This window comes from Dermacentor variabilis, chromosome 5, assembly GCF_050947875.1.
Source record: "Dermacentor variabilis isolate Ectoservices chromosome 5, ASM5094787v1, whole genome shotgun sequence".
Classification (NCBI taxonomy): domain Eukaryota; kingdom Metazoa; phylum Arthropoda; class Arachnida; order Ixodida; family Ixodidae; genus Dermacentor; species Dermacentor variabilis.
In genome coordinates, this window is record NC_134572.1 from 144,701,297 (window position 1) to 144,722,660 (window position 21,364).

The following is a 21,364-nucleotide window of genomic DNA, read 5'->3' on the forward strand; positions in this document are numbered from 1 at the left end:
AAATATAGCCTGCATTATATATATAGATATATATAAAGTGATGCACTCGGCTCGATTCGAACGTACAGCGTTGTTCCGTTGCAAAAAAGCTTCAGACTGAAACTGGGCAGCTTTCTACTCAGTGAGAAATGTAATTGAGTGCAATAGAAACACAACGAGAATGTTTTTTTTTTTTTTGAAATTGTCAACCGATAGCTTTTGTCGGGAACTGTTCCTCGACGCCAGGGCGCGGAGGAACTCTAGAACACTTTGTCTCGACTCGGCTTGTGTCGGTGGCAAGGGATACGGTATAGATGGCAGAGGCTAAGCACAAGAGATGCGTGAAGGGGAATCGTTAATCTCGTACTCTGCATTTGTCTTTAAGCACGTTGCCATGTGCAATACAAAGGCGTTGTATATGTATTTCTTTTTCTTTAAGCACTGCAAGGAGAGAATTTGAAGGCTTCGCAGACGAAGGAGCGTTGGCGCATTGTTCGTGTTGCCTCAAAAACCACGAAAAAAAAAAAGGAGAAACTAGCAAGCATTCCAACTAACCCGCAATCGATACCTGTTGAATGGCAATGATACCTGTCGGGTGTACAGCTCTGTACGTGCATGTGACGGATCAACATGAGGTTTGCACGACTGCCCATACATTTTAGCGAGCGCCGTGTTGCACGCTTTGGTGCTTTAACGTCGCTTTTTCTTTTTCTTTCCAGGTAAGACTACCAGATGGCGCGCTGGACAAGTGTACAGGAACGGATAGACGTACACGGAACCCCCCTGAAACAAGTGAGATTGCGGATAGGTCATCCGGGGAAATTCGTGCGCGGGGATTTATTCAAAGCAGGCTGTGGCAAATAATCCATGTACTCAGACTGTGCACGGACACGCTTTCCTTGCGAAGGTTCTCTTACCCTGTATTATTATTATTATTATTATTATTATTATTATTATTATTATTATTATTATTATTAATTTATTTATTTATTTGTTGCGACGTTTTTTTAAAGCAAGGCACTGCTTCTGCTCGATTATCTCGACTAAGCCGAGGGGTTTCAATAATAGGTGTTCTTATAACGAAACCTAGACCCTCGGCATCGGTCCTGGTTGAATTCCTGTTTTATACTATTACTAAAAAAAGAAAGAGAAAGCAGAACGACGCACAAAGTAATTAGCAAACGTGGCAAACTCGCTGTAAACAGTAGTGATCATTTGTAGTTCTCGTATACTAGAATCAACACGCGTTCCGGAGGTAACAATGCACCTGCAGTTGATGCCTAAGCTCGTGTCGTTAATTACTCGCCACGGCGTTTGGTGGTGCTCTAGTTCGGCTTCCAAAACCGTAATCAGAGTGTAAATATTGGCGTGGTAACCATAAGCAACAGACGCTTGGAAGAGTGGTGACATGCAGGTAGAGATGCGTTGATGTAAAAAAAAAAAAAAATCTTTATAAAACAAACGTTCACGCCGTTTGTTTGTCAATGTCGGCTTCAGAGTCCGCACTGACTCCCGAAAAAGGATATATTTAGCTCCGATATCACCACAGTTTTACTACGACGACGTTACTGTATGACAGTTGTGAACATACACGCTGGAGACGCGAACTGCTAACCATCGTTGTTATCCCCACCGTGACAATATAGTCACACTTGGCTATACCAGATGGATTTTGATTTATTTGAAGACTAGAAAAGTCGAAATAACCAGAGGAGATTCTGAGTCTTTTATATGGGAAGGGGGCGGCACCATTCTTAACCGTATAATCTGCCGTGCAAGGAGGAAAACCAATGATGAGAACGTGGTCCAACATTTTATCTTTAATTAATTAATCGATGCGAAGGATATCTGTCATTCGTGGTTGAACGTCGACATCTGGAGTGAGAGGAACCGAATGGTGAAGTCAGCTGTAGTGTACGGATCATAAGCAGACGTCGTCGCCATAGTCTTGGGCTTGTCTGAGATATACCAGTGATTCAATATCGAACGGTACTTTAACAGAGTTTTGTTCGGCTGGCTTCTTGCAGTTTCGGCTTTGTAGGACTCTCTCTCAGGCAATCACAGCGCCCACTCTTGAAAAAGGGGCTCCGAGTACATTTGCCAACCTCAGGGAAATAACTCTCTGCCACATACTTTGCTAGATAGTGACCTGTAGCCTGTAATAGTAAATTTCAAGTAAGTTGATCGACAAGCTATACTCGCACAAACAAGCGTCGCAAAAGCTAGTAGGAGTAGGGGTATGTGAAACTTTCGAATAAGCAGTCGAATATATATATATATATATATATATATATATATATATATATATATATATATATATATATATATATATATATATATATATATATATATATATATATATATTCGTGTATTCGAATCAAATAGTAACTATACGTGAATACGAATGCTTTTCGAATAGTTTCCGAATATTTCAGGGTCGTGAATTGCTCTCAATAAAACTTCGAATTGGAGCAAAAGTACGATCGTTATCATCGCCGCGGTCATAGTAGGCATAAAACATTAGAATTTGCCTAGTCCGCAGTATAGGCTACGTGGTTCAGGGAGCCAGACTTTACCGGTTTGAAAGCGATCTTTGATTGATTGATTATTTGTACTCTACGAAGAGTTCTGGGTATGCTGGGTATACGCTGGAAGGGTTAGCAAATAAAGCGTTCCTATCTTTTTTACTTGCTGTTTAAGAGAACTGCTTGAATGGGCGCCCTCCCAGCACCATCGTCGTCGCGTGCAGAAGCGATGACCTCCGAGATCTTCAAAACGCTATTGGTGCGCGCTGGTAATTTCGGAGGCTACGGATTAGCGCCGCATGTAACACGCGCGCGCTGACGCTCGCGGCTCTCGCGTGAACGGGGCGTCACGCAGGCTACGTAAAGCTGCAGCCTTTAATGATTGCGTAAGACGCTTCATCCTGCTGCTGCTTATAGTGCGGGCGAGTTATTACTCTAAGCACACAGCCTGCAGTCTCACCAACCTCCCGGAGCTGTGCTTTGACTTGCTAATTGGACCAAGAGGCGTGATTAATTTCTGCCTGGCGTTGCATAAAAGCGCGAGCGCGCCGGAGACCGGCGATGAACGTCGCGGCGCGCGCGAGTGACGTGATAAACGAGCTCCGGAATATATGCGTGCACGCGCGAACCTCACAGCGCCCGACCCTTGATGAGACGGACGTACTGCGCGTGCGCAGACCGCGGCGAGCGTCTGCGGCGAGACACCCCCCCTAGGTTTGCGTGCGTCTCTGTTTGCGAATGAAACGCATGCACGCGACAGTCATTGCAGCTTGGGCCCTCGGCTGTCACGCGACGTGTAGTCTATACGCATGCCTCGAGTGTTCGCGGGAGAGACACGCGATTAGCGCGCTGAATTGCACGTCCTTATTATTATCATCGTCGCCGTCATCGTTATCCGTACTCTTGTCTGAGGTGCACTGCAGGAAGAACGTCTCTCCCAGCGCTCCCAAATTATCGCAGTCGTGCGCGTCAGCCGAATGCAGCATAAACGCTCCTCGGCCCCAGGGCTGAAATTTCTCCATCTCTTCGTGCCACCAAATCACCGGCCGAAATGAATACCGAAGTTTCTAGGGTGCCGAAATGCGCAATATGCCCGTGTATCGCGCATTTGAGATGACTTTAAAAAAAAGAAAGAAAATAAAGTAATAATCCGGAGCCATGCACTACAGCCTGTCGCGTGGCCCCAGTGTTGCTTGGAGACGTTAAACTCAATAAATCAATCAATCGGCATTAGTGTAACTTGCGGCGATGCACTGTAACAAAAAGGCTTAATTGGACCGACTACCTAAGGCTCTGCGCTGCGCCCATAGATTGTCGCGTATCAGCAGCATTCTTACGCCGGCGTAAGTTATACAGTATAGCGGTAAAAGTGCGCTGTTCCTTAAAGTATACTCCCTCAGCATACAGCGTCTGGTCTACGAAACCTTGCGTGGCAATGTATACTCTGGCGTTCATGAGGAAAAGCCGCTTGTAATGATTTCTCAGAAAACTGCGTCGCTCTTTTTCTTTTGGAGGGGGGGGAGGGGGATGCGTGGTATAATTGGTTGTCCTCGAGGCTCATTATATAAACAGGGCGCAGTAATTAGTGCACAAGTGCGAGCATTTTCTTTTCTATCTGGAGCAAATACGTGTCGGTATTTCCTTGGATCCCCTGAGCTGCATGGTTGCAATAATCTGAGCAGCGTATACGATCGGCCACAAAAGTGTACCGAACAAAGGTGAACTTCTGCTCTATTAAGGCGTGTGCCAAATTACAAGCGCCATGGCGCTTGTAATTTGAATGCGCCAATCTGTGGGTGGCAGAAAACTACCACAGATTGAAACTTTGAACAGGCTATATGTGCCGTAGCTTTCCGGTTTTTAAGTAAATTCCGTGTTCCATAAACTTTTGTAGCCGACTGTACGTATACAGTTCTGCGAGCAGAGCCGGCCGGTGGTGACCGTGAGATCCCTGTCTGTTGTGCAATGTTGGAGCTGTATACAAGATATATTTTTCACTCTGAACGGTGTTCGTCATGCGGTCTAGCAAGCAACGAAGACGCAATTGCCGCTGGCACGACTCCTTCGTCGTGACACGCAGCTGTCACGTGAAGCGAGCTGTACGAGAGAGGAGGTTCCTGTCAGTGCACGCAAGCTTAGCCTGGCAGGCATCGGCGTTGGAATGGTTTCACGTGCTTCGAAGATATGCATTTAAGTACTTCGTTAGCGAGAGTCGCACTCCGTGCGAAAAATCCGTCACTAGATCGGGCACCGCACCGAAAGTGAGTTTGCTGTGCGGTCTTCGAAATGTGCATTTGAACCTAGCACGTGTGTAACGACGCTACCGGTCGCTAGACAAATCACGCTCCTTGCGAATGCTGCTCATAGGAGTTAAGAAGCCCGTTGCCAAGGCTGCGGTGCAAATTATCGACGCACTAGAACCAGTGCTTCCTGCTGTATAAAAGCTAGCAAAGGCCATGGCATCATCAACTCCAAGGTTGTCGCTACAGGAAAGGATAAGCGCTTCCGTAATATTCCAGTGGAACGCACGAGGTCTACGGGGTCGCGTGGGAGATTTTAAACAGAGAGTGCTCAAGCATCGGTTTCCAGTTATCGTAATATGCGAGCCGAATATGACATCGCCATTTAGACTCTCTGGATACGAACAATTCGCGTCTGGGACAAGTGGGAATAGTAGCAAAGTTTTACTATGTGTGCGATGGGACCTCACGTATTCGCTAAACCAGGTTCCGGTGCATAACAGCAACGAGTACGTCTCTATAACACTGAAGCTAAAGCGCCGGATAATCTCGATCATCGGTGGCTATATTTCTCCCAGGGGAAGATTTGACTCTGGACACCTGAAACTTGTTCTTGACTCTTGCCAAGGGCCTCATATTATTGTAGGCGATTTCAACGCGCACCACCATCTTTGGGGTAGTAGGATCACAAATCTTCGAGGAAGACAACTTCTTAACTTCACAAGCTGCAATGGTCTTGACATCCTGAACGACGGCTCACCAACATTTCTTCGTGTCACAACGTACAGCAGCTGTCTCGATTTAGCTATCGCTTCACGATGCCTTTCGTCTTCTGCTGCCTGGTGCACAGATGCTGAAACGTATGGCAGTGATCACCTACCTACTTATGTACAACTGAGATGGTTTACAAGACTTCCAAGTTCTCATACGCGACACACTGACTGGGGTGCTTTTCAGAACAAGCTAGAAGAATCCTTCAACAGTATAATTCCACCGAAAGAGATTGAAGAGCGCATTACAGCAGCAATACACGCAACAATACGCATCATCCAAACATCAAATTCAAGAACATCCGTTGACGTTATATATGAACAGCTGCGGGCAGTCCGACGTCGCGCCGAGAGGAAATACAGGCGAACTAAATTGATATCAGACTTGAGGACGTCACGCCGTGTGCAAAAGAAAATTCAACGATACTTAGACAAGCTCGACAGACAACGTTGGAGGTCCTTTTGCACCAGCCTGGACCCAAGAAAACCGTTGTTCACGATATGGCATGTTGTACGAGCACTACCATCTTCTCCACAACAGCTACGTCCCTTCCGAGCTTTGGCTATCATCCAGACGCGCAGTCAGAAGGAAATCGCGGAAGATTTCTGCATACACCTCTCTGGATCTACAACATCGGTAGCTTCAGTGCTCAGGTGTGCCCCTCCAACAATGGACGATCGTCTCGACCTCCCATTCACGCTGCAAGAGCTACGTGCAGCGATTTCCTCTTCAAGACACTCAAGTGCGCCTGGTCCTGATGGCATTACCTATTCTACCTTGCGCCATCTAGGCCCTCGAGCGACTGAAGAGCTCCTGGCTTTATACAATCTCTCTTGGTCCTCGGGAACTGTGCCTGCACACTGGAAGACAAGCAAAATCGTGGCATTATTGAAACCAGGTAAGACACGCCATGCTATGCTTCCCTACAGACCTGTGGCGCTTGCCAGTTGCTTAGGTAAAACCATGGAACGCATGGTTTTGACGCGCCTGGATTGGTTTCTGGAGAAGCGTAATATATATCCAGACGCAATGACAGGTTTCCGAAAGGGTACGTCGTCAATCGACAGCGTCATTGACCTAGTAACAACTGTTGAACATCAGAAACGACGCCGTCGATTAACGGCTGCTGTCTTTCTAGATAGCAAGGGTGCTTTTGACAACGTTCTGCATGATGCAATTTTAAATGCTCTAGAAGAATGTCGCGTCGGGGGACGTATGCATCAGTGGATAGCCAGCTATCTTCAAGAGAGAACGATATTCTGTGAAAAGATTATACCTTCAGTAACCCACTACAAGTTTCTCGGAGTCATCATCGACCGTGACTTAACTTGGTCGAAGCACCTCTCTGGATTAAGAAGAAAGCTGGACAGCTTTACTAAGATCATTCGACATATGTCTGGAAAATCATGGGGGCCATCCAAGTCATTTCTTCTGCAGCTCTACCAGGCACATTTTGTTGGCTACTTCCGCTACAGTGCGCCTGTACTTTCTCGGCTTAGTACAACTGCTGTACGCACGCTTGGAAGTGCTCAGGCTCGCGCACTGAGAATTTGCCTAGGTCTACCACGATGTGCGTCTACTTGGGGCACTATTGGAGAGGCACGTGCGTGCCCAGCTCGAGTTTATCTGCAATATGAGCCATTGCGAGTGCATCTAAGGCTACTGACTAGACACAGGAATCATCCACTCACGAACGTCACAAGCATACGGCCTGTGTCCGCCTACTCAGAAGCCGTGTTGTCGCAGCAAGACTTATTGCAGTCGGACTTCGAACCATATGACATACCCGAAGTTCCACTCTGGACGATGCCAAAGCCAACGGTGAGACTCTCAATCCCTGGAATAACGAAGAAGTCGAAAATGCCGCTTGCTGGCCTCAAGCATTTCGCGCTATCATACATTGCTTACATGCATGGATATTACGAACATGTTTTTACGGATGGTTCTGTGACACAGACCTCTTCTGCGGCGGCCTACACGGTGCCAGGAATGGGGATCGCACAACGGTTCAAGATAGGACACAGGACGTCGTCTACAGCAGCTGAGTTGACCGGAGTTCGAGAAGCAGTTCGCTGCATACTGCAACAGAGTCTCGAGAAGTGGACAGTGTTCTGTGACTCAAAACCAGCACTGCAACTCATCAGTAATTATATGAATGACAGAACCGCATACAGTCCTCTGGTTTATGACATCATGTCTCTGCTTGCTGAGGCGTCTCATTCCGGGCATACCATCGTGCTGCAGTGGATTCTTGGCCATTACGGAATACCTGGAAACAAACAGGCAGACGCGGAAGCAAAAAAGGCGCACACTGACGGAACCATTATAAACATTCATTTTTCCCGGTATGACATTAACGCCTTGCTCCACACTCCATTAAAACTTCTACGGAGCGACATTGGGACTACCCCGAACATCGACAAGAGCGCCTCCATAGACTTGACGCTGGATTACAATTCCGGCTTCCACTTCGGTTGCGGAGAAGCCAGGAAACACTCATTCATCGATTACGGCTGGGTGTGGCATACACCCATCGATACCTTCACAAGATTGGACAAGCACGGGACCCTGAATGTAGCGTCTGTCACACTCTCGAGACAATAGCTCACGTACATTGCGTGTGCCCTCAATATGCGGCCGAACGAAGAACACTCAAATCTACTGTTCACTGTTTGGACTCCCGCCCCTTTTCAGAAGAAAAGCTTGTGGGTGCGTGGAGGAGTGTTGACTGTGCCCAACGTGCTATAAGATCACTTTTGAACTTTTTAAGTGAGACTGGTTTAGACGATCGCCTCTAGAAGCTGTGAGACGTGCAGTCAGTGCGAAATGTGTTTGCGCAATAACTTTTTTTGTGACAAGATTACTTTTTGTATGGACAATATTACTCTTACGTGTATGCGTCTTCAGTGCGCACCCGCATATTGGACAACGTGTATGTAGTATCTCGTTGTACCATAACATAATCACCCGCCACCTACCTTTCCCTGTATTTCCCACTTCCCCTTTCCCCAGTGAGGAGTAGCAGGCTAGAGACACGCTCTCCAGGCCGATCTCTCCTCCTTTCTCCTCATTAAAATCTACTCCTCCTCCCTTCCGTTGCGCTACGCTATACTTTCTAAGGTCCCTTAGACTTCCAAGTCCGTTGGAGACTTCCCGCTATGATCGTGCTAGCACGCCCGCGTTCTCCCGCGCTTTCGCTCGCGCGCAAAGGAAGACGCGCGCGAGCCGTCAAGTCCAGCAACGACGAGGCGTCAACAGATCGGCCCGCAACACACGCGCCATCACGACGACGTTCGCCGCCGGAGTGTCCGGCCGGGGCTCGCACACAATGCTTGCATCGGCGGTGGCAAGGGGGGGGGGGGAGGGGTCTAGCGACAACGTCCGGCGTCGGCCACGCGCGAGCGGCAACGGCGGCAGCGTGACCGCGCGCGCGCTCTCTCTCTCGAACGGGCTTCGCCCCGGCCGGTGCCGCGATAGCGCGCGCTTGGGGGTCAGCGGCCAGTCCCGCGCGGCCACCACGGCTGCCGCCGCCGCTCTTGACGCCGTCCAGCTGCGCCTTCCGCATCCTGCAGTAGCGCAGCGCGTGCTGCTCGCGCATTTTTCGAGGGGGGGCGGTGGCCGATTGTTTGCACAGTTGCGTGATCGCGGCGGCAGCGGGCGGGTGCGTGCCGCGCGAGCAACCCCTTCTTATACGTATACACCGCGACCGTGTTGCGACCTGCTGTTGGATGCGTGGCCGCGCCGCACGGCGGGAACAAATGGCCGCGTTTTGTTTTTGTGTTGTTTTTATCTCTCGCTAGTACCGTGCAGCTTTGTGCGAGGCGGTGATTGCAGCTTCGCTATAATAGTAGTAGGTCTCGTGTTTTCGTAAAAGAAAGCGCATGTCGTGTTTGAGGAGGAGTCGCATGGAAGCAAGCGTATATATAGGTGGTATACGATCATGCGACTCGATCTCTCGTTCGAACTGTCGAACTCGACAATCGCAACAACGTTTCCAACGCGTTCCGTCGAGTTCCAACCGCCACTGTCAGACGTACGCGTCGCGCATCGTATCGGACCAGTGCAACCCATATATATATATATATATATATATATATATATATATATATATATATATATATATATATATATATATATATATATATATATATAATATAAGCGGCGCTGATCGGGCGCCGCGTCGTAATACCAAGTGGCCGCATATCGTTGATCACCTGGCGCGTCCTAGCGTCGTTTGCTGACGATTCCGCTATATCTTACCCGCGATTGTCTTGCGAATTCGGCCCTGGGAATTCAGCTCAGCTCGAAGTTCCACAATGCTGCACGGTTCTGGTGAGACGGGGGAGCTCGCACGCGAGTGTGCTGATCGCGCCGCCCCTGCGGGCTCCAGCTGCGGTGCGGTTGTCACGCCATTCGGAAGGGGGGTCCCTTGGTCACGCTTCCCTGAATTAGGGCTGCTGTTTGGGCGTGCGCTGGTCTATAGACGCTCGGTTTGTTGCGTTCGTTCGCTTTACGCGTTCGCGATGCGCCTTCACGGCATAGCGCAACATCTGCGACGAGTGATTAGAGAGATTTAGGTTAGCGAACGCAACCTGCGCCCAAGCGTTGAGGAACGCAAACACCATCGGGGGGGGGGGGGGGGAGGCACTTGAGAGTTTTGAGCTCGCTTTGGTTTCATTTGTACGCCCGGCGGATCGTGTCCCGTAACCTGAAACTCTCTATTTACTGCTCGTCAGAGCGGTGGGATTGTGTGAACGCCTCTTTCGTCGGAGTGCGGTTTCGTGCTCTGTGCTTATGGTGCGGGACTAATGTGTTCTCGTCGTCACCATTATGAACAACGCTATTTCATCTCCACTGCAGGACAGACGTCTCTCCCAGCGATCTCCAATTACCCTTGTTCTGGGCCAGATAACATGCCAACTTAGGCCTGCAACTTTCCTAATTTGATCACACCGCCTCTAGTTCCCTGACGTCCCCGACTACGCTACTCTCCACTCTAATGGACCGACCACATGGACAGTATTAGGTGGTTATCTGTCCTGCGCATTACATGGCCTGCTCAGCTTCATTTCTCCTTGTTAATGCCAACTGTAGAACATTAGCTGCGCCCCGTTTGCTCTCTATATAATCCTCACCACTGTCTTCCTGTCTTGTAACGTTACGCCTGTCATTTCTTTCCTTCCATCGCTCGTTGCGCTGTCGTTAACCCTCTCAAGCCTCTTTGTTAACCTCCCCCAAGTTTCTGCCCATGTTTCAGTACCGGTTGAAGGCAATTGACGATTGACCGGTATGTTAGCTACCGGTACAATGCAATGTGTCGTCATGCGAGCTCGCTGACCTTTTCTCTTTCTTGGACCACAAAAACGAGGGCGTCAGACTACAAACGAGAAGGGTCGGCAAACAGCTCACCGGCCGTCTGGCTTGCGATTTACGAATACTGGTGGTATTACTGGTAGGTGCGCATTGCTGTTATGGCTCGTGAGAAAGAGAGACAGAAAGAGAAACAATATTTTCTTTTTTTTTTAAGCAACTGCTAGACTGAATCGTCGTTGTTGGAGTCCAGTTGGCTTCGTGGAATCGGCTCTCCAATGCTGTCTTTCAGCCGTATGTTTTTTTTTTCTTTGCAATTCGCAAAGAAAGGTAAGTCCGCTCTCTTCCCGGCGTCGCCACGGTAACGTGAAGAAATGCGAACTTTGGATAACCTTTTTCAGTCGCTTCAGAGGCCATCGTACACACAACAGCCAAGCTTGGGTGTGCGCACACTTTTCCACCTTTGCGAAACGTGGGCTGCGATGACGTAACGATTCCGTTCCGATGCTACTCCTCTATTCCTTTTTCGCTCTTCGTCAATGACCCTGGCGGCGCTCCGCCCTCAACATCAGTGCGCGATAAGGATGCTTACATCGTTCCTGCGTAACACGAGCCCGCTCCGCGCGCAAGACGCGCGCGAAGCCCGAGGGCAAAATGGAGTGGGATCGTTCCCATCGGGGTACAGCGTTTTTTTTTTTTTCGGGGCTCGACAAGACGCGCAGTTTTGCGCGTCCTGGCGCTGTTCAGATATCGGAGGTCTCGAGCGTAACGCCGCGGAGATGAGGAGGAGGAGGAGAAACACGGCGTGTGGTATACAACGCGTGTACTCTGCCCACACTCGCGTAATGCACTACACAAGGGGGAGAGGGTAGAACAAGCAGGGGCAGGGGGTTGTAAAACGACGAACGCGCGACCCCGCATTGACGGTTGCCGTAAATTTTGTTCCTTATCGGGCAGCGCGTTGCGGGTTAAAAGGCGGCCGCGTTCGGCCGGCATCGTTGACGGGAGAGACGTGAGTAATCGACCGCGTATATTGCGCACGCCTCATGCATTGCCGACGCGAGGCCAAGTACACACGGACGGCGAGAAAAGTTTACGGACCGCAGAGCCTACGTGAGAAAGGCGAATGTTTCCTCAACCCGGGCAGGTAGCCTATAGTGTTCAGATTTGCTGCCTGTGCACTATGGCGAGAGAGAGATTTAGTGGATCTTGGAGAGGCTTGCCTGGCGACGTGCCTGTGCTGCTCCATGTGGATAGGATTAAAAAAATGAAATGATGTGCCTCACAGCAAAGATACAGAACATGCGGAAAACACAGCACTTAAATCTCGACTGGTCATTGCGGGTCCCTAATGCGATCACCCGGACGCTCCTAGTTTCTACTCGAGTGAAGAGGCCCATGTGCTGGGCCTGGCTGGACGCATCGGGCTCAATACGGGCGCGCGTTTGTTGCCGTTTAAAACGTAGTTTTCGCTACCTATACCGGGATGGCGTTAGCACGCTCTAGAAACACGCTAAAACAGCCGCGTAACGTTACCTGTCCAGCGGTGGGCTCCCTCTTGCCTTGACGGCTGTAAAGAGGCAAATATATAAAGAACCGAACAGATAAAAGTGAAATTATGCACCCTGCACTGAACATTTGGAAGTTCATAAAGCGATTTATCTCCCTCCCACCCCTCCTCTTCTTTATGATGGCAAGTGGCTGCTGTTGTGGTATGGTGGGGTTGGTCAGCGCCGTGTAATTGAGATACAGCTTTTGCTCCGAACTGTTCCTGAGCGCGCCACAAGGTTCCATTGAGTCGTGGGGTTTAGCGTCCTAAAAACGAACGTTCCATGGTCATACGGGATCCGGCGCATAGTACATGGATCCAGTTCTCTCCTGATCACTTTTGACCGTCTAGGTGTTCTTGAAGGCGTACGCAAATGTAAGCCCACGTTAGATGTTCTTTTTAATTTTTTTTTCACCCCCCGCGTTTCGTCCTGCCTCGAAATGCGAGCGGGAACCGTACCCTCGACCTCGCCCTAAACAGCAGTATGCGCCCGTAACCATCTGACAACCAGCCACCGCGCGGCGGGTTCTCGGGCGTTTCTAAAGAAACCTTCTCGGGGGGGGGGAGCGGACAGGGGAGCATCGCCGACTCGCCGTCTTGCGAAGGCGCTCAAGACGCGCGCTCAGGCGCGTCCGCCGGACGCGCCGGCGCACGCAGGCGTGTCCGCGGTTTCGGACAGTAGCCCCCCCCTCCCTCCTCCCCTCTCCTCCCTCCCATCTCCCCTGCTCGCCGTCCTCACTCGCCCGTTCGCTCGGCACACTCAAACGCGTCCATTATCGGGACGACCTTCCGGCTTCTTCCCCGTATAACACGCATGCACAGGTTCGGGTCGCTTTGTGCGCGCGCTCGAAGCCGGGACTTGTCGCGCTGCTCCTGCTGGACGCTTTCTATCCGCGCGCTCTGCTGCTTTCGCGAGATCGCGCGTTGATAGCGCGAGCTCTTGTGTCCCTGCGCTGTTAAAAGGGCCCTCCGCTTTTTATGCGGGCACTGCCCTCCCGTGCACCCGGGGTTACGGTGGACGCCGCGCGCTATCTTACCAGAACGGCAGTGGCGCGCTCTTCGGGGCCAGGTTACGTTTTGGTCGCGTTTTTGCAGTCCTAGTAGCTTTGATGCTCGATCTATCGTGTACGGGAGCACGCGGAGTGGGTGCCGTTCTCTCGTTTTCGCTATAGCGGCCCTTGAAATACCGCTTTATGATACGGAATTTCGGCCGTCGACGCGAGTGAGGTTCGGAGCTTGTTTCAACATTGCGCGCGACTGCTTCTGAGAAATCTGCCTCTCGCACGACAGTGTCGATAACAGGATGCGCAGACCGAGGATAGACGCTGTTGGTGCGTTGCAAGATGGGCTACTTCGATCGGCGCTTTCCAAATTCGGCCTCTCCGGGCGCTCCCTTGAGTTCCCGTTGAAATTTCTCCTTCCACTGCGGGGGCTCTTCTTAGTGCGGGGGATATTCAGCATTCGCCCATGGCTGTCCCGCTTCAGGTACAACGCAAACACAGTTTCACCCGTCGTGACGTCATCATCGTCCCATGCGGCGCCGAGCCACCGAACTCGGCGGAGTCGCATCTATACTCCGTCTCAGCAGTTCCGTGCATCACTGTGGGAGCTACGAGTGCATTGACCAATCAGGAGGTCGAATACATATAACTGTAAATTTTACAGGAAAGCAGGCATGAATACACGAAGAACATGTGGTGTTTGCGTTGTCCGTTTCATTCCTTCTTGTACCCGTGTTTGCGCGCCTTGAATCCCGCACCGGCTTGCTCAACTTTCAGTCACTCTAAGTTTCATATCTAAAGGTATTCGTCCCGTACTGTTGTCGTCCCGTGCTTTGTTGTCTGCTCAAGCATCTGCGTTTGCAGAACTCGCAGCCTTGTCCCCTGCTGCATGGAACTAATGCGACAATGTATGGTCCGTGTATCTCTGGTGAACATGGAGCGTCTTTTCGTACTCTGTGAAAGCCATATATCCAGAGGAAGGTTGAACTGTGAAGATTTCTCAGTTACTCGATCGATGATGTATACGTGATGTAGTAATGAATACCCCTTCCTGAAGCCACTCTATTCTCTGCACATATAATGTATGCAGATAACGGCATATCCTTTTAAATGGGGTGATGAAATATAGTCGCCTACTGTTTGAGCAGATAGAAATCACAGAGCCGTGTAGCATCCCTTCAAGCGTAATCTGGTGTATAGTCAAGTAGACCAGCTGACTGTTAAACGCAATAGAAAACGCAGGAGATGCGAAACGATTTAAACTTCAATTCCCTAAGAAGTGGGCGCTCGAACAGATATCTCCTATATTTTAGTGCGTTGTAATGATAAAAAAAATGCTAATCGAGAGCTTCAGCTCGGGACGCTTCGGTGCCGTCTGCTTCTCTTTATTATTATTATTATTATTATTATTATTATTATTATTATTATTATTATTATTATTATTATTATTATTATTATTATTTATTTATTTATTTATTTATTTATTTATTTCTCACCGCGTGCGATCCCACACCACGTTGCATTGGTAACGCGGAAAGGCCACCAAAGCCCGAAGTGTGTCTCTCGTAAGGACGCAGCGGTGTACAGCCGCTCCAGTATTGCGGGTATAGCACTCGCGTCCTCGCCCAGAGCAAAGGCGCAGCGAGCCATATACCACTTGTTTCTAGGCGGTGAGGGCTTCATCAGTGAGAGCAGCGAAATAACACAGTATCTGTCTGGCGCGTCGTCTTATATAGTGAGTGTATATAGTGTGCACTCTCTGTGCACGGGCGGCCGGGCTATCAGTTGCCTCGGCGGAGACGTCCGCGCGATCTCCGCTTTCTCCTTTCGAGCCAGATTCGCGGATCAGATATAGAGCTCTGCCGGGCCCTCTCGGTCGGGGTAAATACACTGTTAATCGCGCTGGCAAGGGCGGCAAGGCCGCGGTAGCCGTCGGCGTTTATAAACGGGTAAAAAACGGGTCGAGGACAGACACGAAGAGCTTCGAGTGACGAGACACGCCGCTTATGTAGCCGCTTCAATCGGTCGTTATTATCGCCGGGAAAAACCGATGCCCAACGGGTGAGTTTCGTTTTTCGCATTTGGCTTCGTGTTTTCTTTTTTTTTCTCAAGTGGTGCGCGCCCTTATGCTTATGTCCTCGTGAGACCCCTTGCGCATAATGAGGCGTATTGCCTTCAATAATTTGCAAAATTAATTCGGAAACGATTGGGAAAAGGAGAGATATATATATAGAGAGAGAGAGGCGGGGAGGTTAACAAGAAAAAGAAAGAAAATAGGCCCGTAAATTCAGAAAAAGAGAAAACTCTTGCGCTATAAATTATTCGTAAGAGAGAATTTCAGCCAATCCTGATGCTGGACATATTATTAGCCAAGGCGACCGGCCAATGGCAAAGAGTACTTACGAAGAAAAACCTTCTGTCAATTCCGTCTCTGGCATGGTATATCCTACCCTTCCGGGGGAAAGGGAAAACGCAGGAAGATAAGGAAGGAGAGAGAGAGAGAGGAACACACACACACGGAGAACGTGCAAACAATTATACCATTTACAATATCATTCAGCTTCCTTGTTGGGAGCGGTGACAACACGTGCTGCCTATGAACACGTTTTGTGCCACTGTCCTCGATATTGTGTACAAAAGACGATCGCTACCGACTGCGCTAGGTCGGCTTGATAACAAACGATTATCGACAGGCCTCTCCAACTCTCTCTCTCTCTCTCTCTCTCTCTCTCTCTCTCTCTCTCTCTCTCTCTCTCTCTCTCTCTCTCTCTATCTATCTATCTATCTATCTATCTATCTATCTATCTATCTATCTATCTATCTATCTATCTATCTATCTATCTATCTATCTATCTATCTATCTATCTCATTTCCCATTTTACCCTAACTAAATCATTTTGGAATAGCGACCTCATAAGCCGTCGCAGCAGAGCGCTACAGCAAGCGCAGTGAACTTGCTCTAGCGACTTTAGCGCTGACTATGGTGTCAACTGTTCTCTTGCGCTGTTATCGCGTGCGATCGTGCAATTTATTCGTCCCGGATATCAAGTCGAATGCATGCTGCTTTAAGCGTCATCCCTCCTGAAAATCGACAACAATTTCATCTATGGTGTCGTGTCGTCACAGACAACCAAAGATTCACTTGTGGTGAGTGCATTTCGAATTCTGCTCGGAGTCGACACGAAATCACCCAGAATTCAGCATCCACCACGCGATGTTTCACCTTCATCATCCGTGTTTAGGCCAAGAAAAAGCGGTGTTTAGGACAAGAAACGCGAGAAGGCCGTCGCTTTCTCCACTTACGCCGAGGCAACTACGAGGGGAGGGAGGGGGGGAGGGTTGCAACGCTTGTAACGTATGCCAGTCGGTCATGATAACCGACTTGAAAAACGGTTATGTCCCTGAGCTGTCTTCGGGTCTGAGGAGAATATAGCAGAGCAGCGCGTTCTCGGTGCCGGCTGCGAGTGAAAGTCGAGACAGCGAAGAGTTAAGGCTCTCGTTAGAGGGGCGCTGAAAAAAAAAAAAGCAACTCTCAGATAATCACCCGCCGCGACGTATAACTCAGTGGCCGTGGACTTGCGCTGCTGAGTACGAGGTCGTGGGTGCGATCCCGGCACCGCGGCGGCCGCATTCCGACGGGGCGGAATGCGGGTACAACAACAACAACAACAACAACAACAACAACAACAACAACAACGACGACGACGACGACGACGATGACGACGACAACAACAAGAACGCTCGTGCATTGTTCGCACGTTTAATAACCGCGCCGGGTGGTCAAAATTAATATGGAGTCCCCCCACTACAGCGCATCTCATAATTAGATAACGGTTTCGGGTCCTATAATTCGAGACTGATTAAATTTAGTTAGCTAAGCCTGTTAGAGTATTTCTTTCTCAAGAATCGATTTGGATTTATTTGGCGGAAGAGTGTCGGTTGTTATGCGGTGAAAGTTGGAGGGCAAAGTTTGCCTTTTGTTCGTTTCGCGTTCGAAGCGCAGCGTGTGTTATTTATATGTCCTCGCGTATTCGAATGTATTCTTCACGCGTATACACGGCTAGTTTTTCTTCAGCAAAACTTCTAAAAAATTAGTGCATGTCACGTTGCATGCTAATTCCTTTAGATTGCAATGTGGTCCTTGTTTATTCGTAAACCGTTCAACGAGTCCCGAGCCCGCGTGCTGTCCGGTCCTTCGTCTTTTCTGACCTTTATCAGTAGTCCGCTCATGGTATACTGCGGAAATCTAATTTACCGTTCCATATTTCAAGCATAAATGTACGCTAAACAGTGTCCATTAGATGGACACCGTTTAGACACAGCGTCAGGAACGTAAATGAGGAGCACTAAATCAGTTTAGAGTGATAGAATATTCTCTCAGGACTCTGTTTTAGTTCATTTCGTATTAAGACATTCGTTACTAGAATTTTTCTTAAGAAATAGAGGCCAAACTTCAGTTCTGTTAATTTTGCGTTGGAACCCCACGTTCGTATATACGTCATTGTGACATCATGAATTTCAAAGTATTTACTCGTGTTTGGACCATTGTTTCGGCAGCACCTGTTCCCAAAACTCGCCGAGTTCATTCTTTGGCGCTTTTGTGATATAATGTATAGTTCATCCTTACCTGCAGAAAGGTTGACCAGGTTTCGAAACAGGCGTACGCCGTCAAAATCCATGACGTCACGGAGAGCTGGTGTGGGGACTTCACGGCGGCGTCGCCGTCTGACTTTGGTTATTGCGTATTTTCTGGCTCCTCACATGGTTAGAGAAGCTCTCTGCCTCTCTCTCCCATATATATACATACACACACACACACACACACATATATATATATATATATATATATATATATATATATATATATATATATATATATATATATATATATATATATATATATAGTTTACATATTAGTTTATATATAGTTATATAGTTTACGCCTTAGTGACAGGTCCCTGTGAGTAAGGGAAACCAATCTCGAAGTCCATGCGTTTGTTGGCTGCCCGCATGCGCCGGAAGTGATCGCAGGAGCCGGAAGCACGTCATAGACGGCATGATATTTTTTTTACGTCATGTATTGTAGAACCGTAATTTAGTGATGCAGCTCCAACTTATTTTTCTCTTATGCGTCCCTTTATCTAGAGGAGAGAGAGAATAAAGCGAGGGAAGGGGAGGGGAAAGGAAGCAGGGGCGTTTGGGTACACACTGATTTCGCCTAGACGGCGTGGCAACGCTTTGTTCGCGCTGTTTTTTTTTTCTTTCTTCAAATGGTAACTTAACGTATGCGAATATAATCCGGTGTAGAGAGATATCCCGAAATCCTTACAAAAGTTCAGATTGAAGTTCAATTACTTTTCAAATGAGTATTTGTTGAATGATGTATAAACGGCAATGTGCATTCTACAGAACGTCAACACGCATTTTGTAAGGAATATACCGAAATCTCAAGCTTCGAGCCATGGCCGATGGCTTGGAATCGAGCTTGCGCTCGTCGCTAATAGCGAGATGGCGCTGTTGTTTCTTTCACTTCGGTATACGAGCGTTAACACTTTTTGCGTCACGCTATAAACGGACGCACGACGCGCGATATGTTCATTTCAATGTGATATACGGGCTTGCAAGAAACGCCTCATATGGATAACCACTTCGCATCGATACGTGAATCAGCGTGCGTCCACTTACACGAGGTTGCTGCTTTATCGACGTGCTCGTTTTGCCGGCAGGCAGCTTCGATTCGCAGGCGCCGGCCGCCGTCGCAAATCGATTTCGTGGCTGTTTTACAAGCGCTGCCGCACATCCATTACTGCTCTGCGACATATCGGTATAAAAAAAAAACGAAAAAAAAGAAGGAAGAAGTGCAGGGCCTCACGAAAATGTGACGACTACGGTCTCAGCTTTGTGTCCGATTGCCGCGCCGAGGCAGTGTTCACCTCACCACCTCTGGAATAGCATCCAACCGTGAATTGTTTGACCCACCGGCCGGCGCCTCGGTAACGTCGGCGCGTATAGTGGTACATGTACAACGCTCCGACCAAGCTATAAAATGAGGGCCGTTTGGTATACGTCGGGAGTTCCTTCTTTTTCCCGAGCTTTATGTCGACGGCCAGGCGAAACCGGATGCAATCTGTTACCGCCTAACGGTTTGCTCGTGTGTAGTAGCCTCGCGCTGGCCTTAATTCTCTCGGCTTGTGCTTTATATCGATGCACGACTTTGATCCCCTGCCAGCTTGGGGGCGCAATTTCGTTGCCCTTCTTTTTTTTTCTTTTTTCGTTCTTCGAGATGCCGGCTCCTCGGCATAAAAAGGGCCAAGTGCACCTATTATTCTGGGAATGAGTCTGCGTTGTTGCTGGAACTAGGATAACACCGATGACCATCGGGGCAGATAAGCGCCATCGGCTGCCCTTTAATGGTGGCTATAACAGGCGCCACTCCACGTACGAGGGACATTTCTTGCCCGTTTTTTTTCTGCTTCTCGCTTCGTTATTATTGCTAGTAATTTATTTTTCCTCTGCCAGGACTGTATAGTCTCTTGGCTGGACTGCGAATATGCTTCTTCGCCATAGTCGCAAACTACACGCCGGAAACTAAACTGACCGTTTCATATCTGAAAGCCTTATTTCACAGCGAACTTACGACACCGGAACCAAAGTCCTCAGCTGAGGAGTGAATGAGAACGTACGGAAAACGCGGCCTGTTCTTTCTCCTGTGGCACATTCACGCATTGATGCCGGGGCAGGATATCCTCAACACCGTCAGATTTCTAACACGACATTTGGCTCGGTTTATCGGTGCATACCTACTCGTTCGGCCAGCATGAGGTCACAAAGGGACGACAGAACAACACCAGCTGCGTTCCTGCTTCCTTCCTGTCATCCTCTGTGTAACGCTGCGCTGGCCGGACCGGTCGACCGTTCAAATTCCTCCATGTTTGCGTTTTGGGCCAATTACAGAGGGCGCAGCCGCAATACGAGCCAATCAGTGCAGACAAGATGGCGGATTTGAAAACGGGGCCAGTTTGACAATATGGCGGTATTCAACGGATGTCCGCAATACATGTAGGAAGGAAAAGAACAGTGAGGGCGGAGCGCTGCGCGGCCCAATCGAAGTCAGGATAGTCGGCCCAGCACGTGATCATGTTGCGATAAGTTTAACTGTCTCTTACGCCGCACTCGGAACACGTTCTTCCGAAACGAAAACGTACGGGTGCTACAGCACGTGCGGCTGAACGCGTTCGCGCGTTGCAACGAAGACCATATTCGTTGAAATGAACGACGGAAGTTGCACCAGCATAGTGAGGAAAAAGAATGTATACACCGAGCGGATGGCAAGCGCCCGGAACAAAGCGTGTGTCAATTAAAACCTGCCGAACATCGAGCAAATTTGCTTACTACAATGTTTGTTCTCTATTGCATTGAGATAGAGGGGGGATTGCAGTGCAGATAAACAAAACTATTAAATAAATGAATAAAATAACCCTAGTGGGCCGAGGCCGCGGAGCGCTGCAGGTTTCACGTGTTGAGCCGACTTCGTGGAGAAGTTGGCTTTGGAAAGGCTGGCTGCGTGACATAGTTAATGCTCCCTCCTCGTTTGTTTCCAATTGCTCCGCGTCAGAATAGCAAGCCCGGTTGGTGTTGGTGTAGCCTCCGGCAACTTCCTCTCTATAGTGGAACTGCTTCTCAATCTGTGATCAGTGGACGCGAGGGAGTTCGTCGGGTGGTCGCTCAAAAGACGCACCGTTGAGCATCTGCTGTCGAATGAGCGAGCGACACACTCATGGCGTGCGTTTGCGACCATACCCATTGCCCGAAGCCGCGGTCTCAACGTTGTTGTTTTGGTGTAAAAAAAAAAAAAAAGGCATGAAACGGTATTGTAATTTAACATGGCTTCAGACTTAATATCCTTCTTATCTCAACATCCATGTTTCCGACGTGTTGCTTTCACATTCATTATGGACTGCGAGTACGACATACATAATCCCCTGAAGT

At 49.0% G+C, this 21,364-nt stretch overlaps 1 protein-coding gene across 2 annotated transcripts in view; it reads left to right on the top strand.

The window, feature by feature from the left end:
* Positions 1–21,364, top strand: part of LOC142583205 (coronin-2B-like) — a 259,186-nt gene that overhangs the window by 86,943 nt on the left and 150,879 nt on the right. The gene's annotated exons all lie outside the window — the stretch shown is intronic.